The sequence below is a fragment of the Brassica napus genome, unplaced genomic scaffold (genome assembly GCF_020379485.1).
Source record: "Brassica napus cultivar Da-Ae unplaced genomic scaffold, Da-Ae ScsIHWf_3083;HRSCAF=3896, whole genome shotgun sequence".
Lineage (NCBI taxonomy): Eukaryota > Viridiplantae > Streptophyta > Magnoliopsida > Brassicales > Brassicaceae > Brassica > Brassica napus.
In genome coordinates, this window is record NW_026016319.1 from 12,561 (window position 1) to 24,165 (window position 11,605).

Sequence of the window (11,605 nt, forward strand, 5' to 3'; positions counted from 1 at the left end):
ATGAAGGTCAAAGAGGTTTGGAACCTTTGTTGTCTCCGTTTTTCTAGAGAATAGTGATTTTATAGTGGTTAGTCAACTAATTTAGGGAGTATTATGAAGTTTTACTAAATTAATTGACAAAAAAATTAAAAAGACGCCCATGTACCATGAAATAGAGTTTAATATACATTAATACAAATGCAGAATGTGTTTAGAAATTTTAAAACAACACTAAAGATCATATGCTTCAGTATATAGAGCATTTACCGAAAAATTCAATATTTTCGTAGGGGTTAACCCATAGATTTTGATAAAAAAAATTTAAAAAAATGAAAATTATATTCTAATGCATAGTTGCATCCCTCACTAACATATGATGAAGGTCAAAGAGGTTTGGAACCTTTGTTGTCTCCATGTTTCTAGAGAATAGCGATTTTATAGTGGTTAGTTAACCAATTTAGGGAGTATTCTGAAGTTTTACTAAATTAATTGACAAAAAATTTAAACAACGCACATGTACCATGAAATAGAGTTTAATATACATTAATAAAAATACAGAATGTGTTTAGAAATTTTACAACAACACTAAAGATCATATGCTTCAGTATATAGAGCATTTACCGAAAAATTCAATATTTTTGTAGGGGTAACACCCATAGATTTTGATAAAAAATTAAAAAAAAATGAAAATTCTATTTTAATGCATAGTTGCATCCTTCACTAACATATGATGAAGGTCAAAGAGGTTTGAAACCTTTGTTGTGTCCGTTTTACTAGAGAATAGCGATTTTATAGTGGTTAGTCAACCAATTTAGGGAGTATTATGAAGTTTTACTAAATTAATTGACAAAAAAATTAAACGACGCCCATGTACCATAAACTAGAGTTTAATATATATTAATACAAATGCAGAATGTGTTTAGTAATTTTAAAACATTACTAAAGATCATACGCTTCAGTATATAGAGCATTTACCGAAAAAATCAATATTTTCGTAGGGGTTAACTAATAGATTTTGAGAAAAATTTAAAAAAATGAAAATTCAATTTTAATGCACAGTTGCATCTTCCAGTAACATATGATGAAGGTCAAAGAGGTTTGGAACCTTTGTTGTCTCCGTTTTTCTAGAGAATAGTGATTTTATAGTGGTTAGTCAACCAATTTAGGGAGTATTATGAAGTTTTACTAAATTAATTGACAAAAAATTTAAAAGACACCCATGTACCATGAAATAGAGTTTAATATACATTAATATAAATGCAGAATGTGTTTAGAAATTTTAAAACAACACTAAAGATCATATGCTTCAGTATATAGAGTATTTACTGAAAAATTCAATATTTTTGTAGGGGTTAACCAATAGATTTTGAGAAAAATTCCAAAAAACAAAAATTCTATTTTAATGCATAGTTGCATCCTTCACAAACATATGATGAAGGTCAAAGAGGTTTGGAACCTTTGTTGTCTCCGTGTTTTCTAGAGAATAGCGATTTTGTAGTGGTTAGTCAACCAATTTATGGAGTATTATGAAGTTTTACTAAATTAATTGACAAAACATTTAAACGACGCCCATGTACCATGAAATAGAGTTTAATATACATTAATACAAAGGCAGAATGTGTTTAGAAATTTTAAAACAACACTAAAGATCATATGCTTCAATATATGAGCATTTACCGAAAAAAAATTCAATATGTTCGTAGGGTTCCATAGATTTTGAAAAAAATTAAAAAAAATGAAAATTTTATTTAATGCATAGTTGCATCCTTCACTAACATATGATGAAGGTCAAAGAGGTTTGGAACCTTTGTTGTCTCCGTTTTACTAGAGAATAGCGATTTTATAGTGGTTAGTCAACCAATTTAGGGAGTATTATGAAGTTTTACTAAATTAATTGACAAAAATTTAAACGACGCCATGTACCATAACTAGAGTTTAATATACATTAATACAAATGCAGAATGTGTTTAGTAATTTTAAAACAACACTAAAGATCATATGCTTCAGTCTATAGAGCATTTACCAAAAATTCAATATTTTCGTAAGGGTTAACCCATAGATATTGAAAAAAATTCAAAAAAATGAAAGTTCTATTTTAATGCATAGTTGCATCCCTCACTAACATGTGATGAAGGTCAAAGTAGTTTGGAACCTTTGTTGTCACCGTTTTTCTAGAAAATAGCGATTTTATAGTGGTTAGTCAACCAATTTAGGAAGTATTATGAAGTTTTACTAAATTAATTGACAAAAAAATAAAACGACGCACATGTACCATGAATATGAGTTTAATATACATTAATACAAATGCAAAATGTGTTTAGAAATTTTAAAACAACATTAAAGATCATATGCTTCAATATATAGAGCATTTACCGAAAAATTCAATATTTTCGTAGGGGTTAACCATAGATTTTGATAAAAAAATTTAAAAAAATGAAAATTATATTCTAATGCATAGTTGCATCCTTCACTAACATATGCTGAAGGTCAAAGATGTTTGGAACCTTTGTTGTCTCCGTTTTTCTAGAGAATAGCGATTTTATAGTGGTTAGTCAACCAATTTAGGGAGTATTATGAAGTTTTACTAAATTAATTGACAAAAAATTTAAACGACGCCCATGTACCATAAAATAAGTTTAATATACATTAATACAAATGCAGAATGTGTTTAGTAATATTAAAACAACACTAAAGATCATATGCTTCAGTATATAGATCATTTACCGAAAAATTTTATATTTTCGTAGGGGTTAACCAATAGATTTTGAGAAAAATTTAAAAAAATGAAAATTCTATTTTAATGCATAGTTGCACCCTTCACTAACATATGATGAAGGTCAAAGAGGTTTGGAACCTTTGTTGTCTCCTTTTTTCTAGAGAATAGTGATTTTATAGTGGTTAGTCAACCAATTTGGGGAGTATTATGAAGTTTTACTAAATTAATTGACAAAAAATTTAAACGACGCACATGTACCATGAAATAGAGTTTAATATACCTTAATAAAAATGCAGAATGTGTTTAGAACTTTAAAAACAACACTAAAGATCATATGCTTCAGTATATTGAGCATTCACCGAAAAAATTAATATGTTCGTAAGGGTTAATCCATAGATTTTGAAAAAAATTTAAAAAAACGAAAATTCTATTTTAATGCATAGTTGCATCCTTTACTAACATATGATGAAGGTCAAAGAGGTTTGGAACCTTTGTTGTCTCCGTTTTTCTAGAGAATAGCAATTTTATAGTGGTTAGTCAACCAATTTAGGGAGTATTACGAAGATTTACTAAATTAATTGACAAAAATTTTAAAAGACGCCCATGTACCATGAAATAGAGTTTAATATACACTAATACAAATGCAGAATGTGTTTAGAAATTTTAAAACAACACTAAAGATCATATGCTTAGTCTATAGAGCATTTACCGAAAAATTCAATATTTTCGTAGGGGTTAACCCTTAGATTTTGATAAAAAATTTAAAAAAATGAAAGTTCTAGTCTAATGCATAGTTGCATCCTTCACTAACATATGATGAAGGTCAAAGAGGTTTGGAACTTTTGTTGTCTCCGTTTTTTTAGAGAATAGCGATTTTATAGTGGTTAGTCAACCAATTTAAGGAGTATTATGAAGTTTTACTTAATTAATTGACAAAAAATTTAAACGACGCCCATGTACCATAAAATAGAGTTTAATATACATTAATACAAATGCAGAATGTGTTTAGTAATTTTAAAACAACACTAAAGATCATATGCTTCAGTATATAGATCATTTACGGAAAAATTCAATATTTTCGTAGGGGTTAACCAATAGATTTTGAGAAAAATTCAAAAAAACCAAAATTCTATTTTAATGCATAGTTGCATCCTTCACAAACATATGATGAAGGTCAAAGAGGTTTGGAACCTTTGTTGTCTCCGTGTTTTCTAGAGAATAGCGATTTTGTAGTGGTTAGTCAACCAATTTATGGAGTATTATGAAGTTTTACTAAATTAATTGACAAAACATTTAAACGACGCCCATGTACCATGAAATAGAGTTTAATATACATTAATACAAATGCAGAATGTGTTTAGAAATTTTAAAACAACACTAAAGATCATATGCTTCAGTATATTGAGCATTTACCGAAAAATTCAATATGTTCGTAGGGGTTAATCCATAGATTTTGAAAAAAATTTAAAAAAATGAAAATTTTATTTTAATGCATAGTTGCATCCTTAACTAACATATGATGAAGGTCAAAGAGGTTTGGAACCTTTGTTGTCTCCGTTTTACTAGAGAATAGTGATTTTATAGTGGTTAGTCAACCAATTTAGGGAGTATTATGAAGTTTTACTAAATTAATTGACAAAAAATTTAAACGACGCCCATGTACCATAAACTAGAGTTTAATATACATTAATACAAATGCAGAATGTGTTTAGTAATTTTAAAACAACACAAAAGATCATATGCTTCAGTATATAGAGCATTTACCGAAAAATTCAATATTTTCGTAGGGGTTAACCAATAGATTTTGAGAAAAATTCAAAAAAAATGAAAAATTATATTTTAATGCATAGTTGCATCCTTCACAAACATATGATGAAGGTCAAAGAGGTTTGAAACCTTTGTTGTCTCCGTTTTTCTAAAGAATAGCGATTTTATAGTGGTTAGTCAACCAATTTATGGAGTATTATGAAGTTTTACTAAATTAATTGACAAAAATTTAAACGACGCACATGTACCATGAAATAGAGTTTAATACCTTAATAAGAATGCAGAATGTGTTTAGAAATTTTAAAACAACACTAAAGATCATATGCTTCAATCTATAGAGCATTTACCGAAAATTCAATATGTTCGTAAGGGTTAACCCATAGATATTGAAAAAAATTCAAAAAAATGAAAGTTCTATATTAATGCATAGTTGCATCTCTCACTAACATGTGATGAAGGTCAAAGTGGTTTGGAACCTTTGTTGTCACCGTTTTTCTAGAAAATAGCGATTTTATAGTGGTTAGTCAACCAATTTAGGAAGTTTTATGAAGTTTTACTAAATTAATTGACAAAAAAATAAAACGACGCACATGTACCATGAATATGAGTTTAATATACATTAATACAAATGCAAAATGTGTTTAGAAATTTTAAAACAACATTAAAGATCATATGCTTCAATATATAGAGCATTTACCGAAAATTCAATATTTTCGTAGGGGTTAACCCATAGATTTTGATAAAAAATTTAAAAAATGAAAATTATATTCTATGCATAGTTGCATCCTTCACTAACATATGCTGAAGGTCAAAGATGTTTGGAACCTTTGTTGTCTCCGTTTTTCTAGAGAATAGCGATTTTATAGTGGTTAGTCAACCAATTTAGGGAGTATTATGAAGGTTTACTAAATTAATTGACAAAAAATTTAAACGACGCCCATGTACCATAAAATAAGTTTAATATACATTAATACAAATGCAGAATGTGTTTAGTAATATTAAAACAACACTAAAGATCATATGCTTCAGTATATAGATCATTTACCGAAAAATTTTATATTTTCGTAGGGGTTAACCAATATTTTGAGAAAAATTTAAAAAAATGAAAATTCTATTTTAATGCATAGTTGCACCCTTCACTAACATATGATGAAGGTCAAAGAGGTTTGGAACGTTTGTTGTCTCCTTTTTTCTAGAGAATAGTGATTTTATAGTGGTTAGTCAACCAATTGGGGAGTATTATGAAGTTTTACTAAATTAATTGACAAAAAATTTAAACGACGCACATGTACCATGAAATAGAGTTAATATACCTTAATAAAAATGCAGAATATGTTTAGAACTTTTAAAACAACACTAAAGATCATATGCTTCAGTATATGAGCATTTACCGAAAAATTTAATATGTTCGTAAGGGTTAATCCATAGATTTTGAAAAAAATTTAAAAAACGAAATTCTATTTTAATGCATAGTTGCATCCTTTACTAACATATGATGAAGGTCAAAGAGGTTTGGAACCTTTGTTGTCTCCGTTTTTCTAGAGAATAGCAATTTTATAGTGGTTAGTCAACCAATTTAGGGAGTATTATGAAGATTACTAAATTAATTGACAAAAATTTTAAAAGACGCCCATGTACCATGAAATAGAGTTTATATACATTAATACAAATGCAGAATGTGTTTAGAAATTTTAAACAACACACTAAAGATCATATGCTTAGCCTATAGAGCATTTACCAAAAAATTCAATATTTTCGTAGGGGTTAACCCATAGATTTTGATAAAAAATTTAAAAAAATGAAAGTTCTAGTCTAATGCATAGTTGCATCCTTCACTAACATATGATGAAAGTCAAAGAGGTTTGGAACCTTTGTTGTCTCCGTTTTTTTAGAGAATAGCGATTTTATAGTGGTTAGTCAACCAATTTATGGAGTATTATGAAGTTTTACTTAATTAATTGACAAAAAATTTAAACGACGCCCATGTACCATAAATAGAGTTTAATATACATTAATACAAATGCAAAATGTGTTTAGTAATTTTAAAACAACACTAAAGATCATATGCTTCAGTATATAGATCATTTACGGAAAAATCAATATTTTCGTAGGGGTTAACCAATAGATTTTGAGAAAAATTCAAAAAAACGAAAATTCTATTTTAATGCATAGTTGCATCCTTCACTAACATATTATGAAGGTCAAAGAGGTTTGGAACCTTTGTTGTCTCCTTTTTTCTAGAGAATAGTGATTTTATAGTGGTTAGTCAACCAATTTCGGGAGTATTATGAAGTTTTACTAAATTAATTGACAAAATTTAAACGACGCACATGTACCATGAAATAGAGTTTAATATACCTTAATAAAATGCAGAATGTGTTTAGAAATTTTAAAACAACACTAAAGATCATATGCTTCAGTATGTTGAGCATTTACCGAAAAATTCATTATGTTCGTAGGCGTTAATTAATCCATAGATTTTGAAAAAAAATTAAAAGAATGAAAATTCTATTTAATGCATAGTTGCTTCCTTTACTAACATATGATGAAGGTCAAAGAGGTTTGGAACCTTTGTTATCTCCTTTTTTTCTAGAGAATAACGATTTTATAGTGGTTAGTCAACCAATGTAGGAAGTATTATGAAGATTTACAAAATTAATTGACAAAAAATTAAAAGACGCCCATGTACCATGAAATAGAGTTTAATATACGGTTTATTAGTAGCTTTGGTTTATGATTCGGTTTAGTATTGATTTGAGATTTAACGGTTTAGACAGTTGAACCTCTTACGGCACGGCATCGTTCTGGTTTTTGTTACCTGAAGATCTCTTTCATAAGTTGTCTGAATCATTTTTGCTTCCGACAGCTTCGCTCCAAACTTAATTGGATGATGTATTAACCAACAACAAAAACAAATATTGTTTTGACAAATAACACAGGCTCTAAACAGAAATGTCTGATCAAGCAATAAAAAAAAATAAAATTTCCAACCCCCCCCCCCTCCCTTTTCCCTTAACCAATATCCCACATCATTGGATAGAGAAAATAGGAAGAACCCGCAACTATTCTAGTCCTTTACTCATAAGTGATGTAGCGGAAGCTTCTAGGGATAGAACTAGATCCGTTGATTCTAAGAATACCCAGAAACTAGGGTTTGTGAATACTCTTCACAGTGCTTAATCAAAAGCTCTTTAGGGTTGAGAAACTCTTCTCAGTGGTTTATAGAAACCTCTTTAGGAAAACTCATTTTATTAATCAATCAAAATCTGAATACAACCATAAGCCTAAAACTAAACGCTTATATAATTAACCATAAAACCCTAAAAATAAAAGTAATTATCTTAATAATAAATAAAACATTAAATAATTAAAAGATATTTATTTAAATATCTATCTACATCATTCTCTCCGGGTTAGAGAAGATTCGTCCTCGAATCTTGATCGTAGTCTTCGAATCCAAAACGTTTTCCAATAAAAACTCTTCCTCGAATCTTCAATAGCATGTTTTGCACGATTTTTGCACAGATCTGTTTATAACTTGAATCTTCACAAATTCGTTTTCGCACAAAATTTGCACCCAACAGATATTTAAGATTCTGCACAAAATCTTCACGATACGATTTTGCCCTAACTTTGCACGCGAAATTTCAATGGAACCCTCTTTGAAAACAAAGTCAATATGAAGGACATCGTCTTCATATATATCATAGATTGGATCACCATAGATCTCTCGATAGATCTCATGGTTCTCTTCTCTTTCAACAAAAGGACTTTCGTCCGGGATAGAATAGATGCTTATACTCACCATGACATCCAGAATCGTCTTCGATTGAGAAATCAAAAGAACGCGGCTCTGATACCACCTGATGTAGCGGAAGCTTCTAGGGATAGAACTAGATCCGTTGATTCTAAGAATACCCGGAAACTAGGGTTTGTGAATACTCTTCACAGTGCTTAATCAAAAGCTCTTTAGGGTTGAAAATACTCTTCTCAGTGGTTTATAGAAACCTCTTTAGAAAAACTCATTTTATTAATCAATCAAAATCTGAATACAACCATAAGCCTAAACGGCTATATATAATAAACCATAAACCGTAAAACAATAAAAGTAATTATCTTAATAATAAATAAAACATTAAATAATTAAAAGATATTTATTTTAAATATCTTATCTACATCAATAAGTCATAACCAATATGATCCAGAGAGAAACGCACTAGTAATGATGAAGAATAAGGTTTAGTATTGTAATTCATCTGTAATTATATAATTATAATCTCTGTAGCATAGTATTGCCTAAAACGAGCTGATGTTTTGGTTCACACAAACAAAGACCTATATTTTATTTTCCACTTTCAGATACTGGATAAAAAAAAATATTTTTTCTAAAGAATATATGTTCTATATTTGGTAATTCAACAAACTCTATAGAAACTTTTACCACAAGGCAGCGGAAGCGGGAACGGAGATCACTAGGCTATGTATATAACCAACAAACAATTATCGGTTTCGTGAGAATCAAGAAACTTTAAAACATTCTCTAATAATAGTGACAAGTGGTTTTAATGGACACAATAGCTGGATCACTCGACACGTGTAAACCGGACAGTGGCGACGTCGTCAGACCGAACGGCCCCGTTCAATCTACACCACGCACTGTCTTCACCGACTCCTCCAATGCAACTCTCGGTCGTCATTTAGCTCATCGTCTCGTCGAGATTGGCGTCAATGATGTCTTCTCAGTTCCAGGCGACTTCAACCTCACGTTGCTTGACCATCTCATAGCCGAGCCAGGTCTCAACCTCATAGGCTGTTGCAACGAGCTTAACGCTGGCTACGCGGGCCGATGGCTACGCTCGCTCACGCGGCGTTGGCGCTTGTGTTGTCACTTTCACCGTTGGAGGACTCAGCGTGATAAACGCTATTGCGGGAGCTTACAGCGAGAATCTGCCGTTGATATGTATCGTCGGAGGACCGAACTCAAACGACTATGGTACTAACAGGATTCTTCATCACACCATTGGCTTGTCTGATTTCAGACAAGAACTAACATGTTTCGAGGCTGTGACTTGCTATCAGGTAAATCAAAAACTGAAACATGACACTAGATTTTAATCAATGTTCAAATTGTTAAGTTGTGGCGGACGAACGATTCGGCGGATTATTGATATATTTTCTACATTTTATATTTATATTAGATATCTTTGTAATTATGTTTATTATAAAACAAGTAGATATACGAAAAATGATATTAGCAAAATTTATGGATTTGCACTAATATTATTGCTTTATTATACAACTTTAGACTGATTTTAAAATGATGTAAACCAATTTAAATTGCATAAATCCAATTTAAGAAATTGTTTTGGTTATAACCGATTTGCTGGCTAAACCGATTTTTAGAACATTGGTTTTAACCGATCACGGTTATTTCAGTGACGTATTCCTTAAGTTTCCTCCTTGTAATCAAAACCACTAAATTTCTTGAAACCATGAATTGTTGCAATGTGATTGAAACATAATCATTTGTTACTATGATTTGTTCCTCAGGCTGTGGTGAATAACTTGGAAGACGCACATGAACAGATAGACAAGGCTGTATCGATGGCTTTGAGTGAAAGCAAACCTGTGTACATCAGCATCAGCTGCAACTTGGCTGCAACTCCTCATCCTACATTCAGAAGCGACCCCGTCCCATTTCTCTCTCTACAAAGTATAGTTTATAATAGTTTCTCATCGACTAGTCAATGTTTCTGTGTTAAAATGTATATTTAAATTAATGTTCAAAGAAATCGTTAGATGGTAGTTAGACGCTTTATAGACGATTAGTGCGCCTAGACCGATTTTTAAAAATCGTAGTAGAAAAATCATTTCGTTTATGCCATTAAGCCGATTCTTAGAACACTGATTTGGATCATTGCAGAGATCGAGCACATGAAGAGTCTAGAAGCAGCGGTGGAAGCAACCGTTGAGTTTCTCAACAATGCCGTGAAGCCCGTCTTGGTTGGTGGTCCTAAGATGCGTATGGCCAAAGCTTCTAACGCTTTGGTCGAGCTAGCAGACGCTTCTGGCTACCCTTTAGCAGTGATGCCATCTGCAAAGGGTCTAGTTCCCGAGGACCACCCTCACTTCATAGGCACCTATTGGGGAGCTGTAAGCTCACCTTTTTGCGCAGAGATTGTTGAATCAGCAGACGCCTATCTATTCGTGGGACCAATCTTTAACGACTACGCCTCAGTAGGCTACTCTCTACTCATCAAGAAGGAGAAAGCAATCATCATACATCCTGATCGTGTCACCGTAGCCAACGGTCCAACCTTCGGATGCGTCCTAATGAGCGACTTCATGACCGAGCTGGCTAAACGTGTGAAACGGAACGATACAGCTTACGAGAACTACCACAGGATCTTTCTCACTCAAGGGAAACCGTTAAAGTCCCAACCAAAAGAGCCTTTAAGAGTCAACACAATGTTCCAACACGTTCAAACGATGCTGTCTAACGAAACCGCGGTGATAGCGGAGACAGGCGACTCTTGGTTCAACTGCCAGAAACTAAAGCTGCCTAGAGGATGCGGCTACGAGTTCCAGATGCAGTACGGATCAATCGGGTGGTCGGTGGGAGCTACGTTAGGATACGCTCAAGCTCAACCCGAGAAACGAGTGTTAGCCTTCATTGGAGATGGGAGCTTCCAAGTAACGGCTCAGGAGGTTTTCAACGATGATACGTAAACGAGCAGAAAAGTATTATCTTCCTTGTTAACAATGGTGGCTACACCATTGAGGTTGAGATCCATGATGGACCTTATAACGTGATTAAAAACTGGAACTACACTGGTTTTGTCGATGCGATACATAACGGTGAAGGTAAATGTTGGACTAGTAAGGTGAGACAGTGATCTAGACTTTTGTTTTTTTTGTTCTTGTATAAATATGAGCTAGTTTATATTTGTATGTAACTATCTGAGACTTTGTGTGAAGGTGAAATGCGAAGAGGAGCTAGTAGAGGCTATTACGATAGCGAGTGAGTCTAAGAAGGATTGCTTATGCTTCATTGAAGTGATTCTTCACAAGGATGATACGAGCAAAGAGTTGCTTGAGTGGGGTTCACGTGTTTCAGCCGCCAATAGTCGCCCCCCCTAATCA

The 11,605-nt window shown here is 32.1% G+C and overlaps 1 pseudogene; it reads left to right on the plus strand.

The window, feature by feature from the left end:
• The first annotated feature begins 8,981 nt into the window (after window positions 1–8,981).
• LOC106427901 lies at window positions 8,982–11,602 on the plus strand (annotated as a pseudogene).
• The last annotated feature ends 3 nt before the right edge of the window (window positions 11,603–11,605 follow it).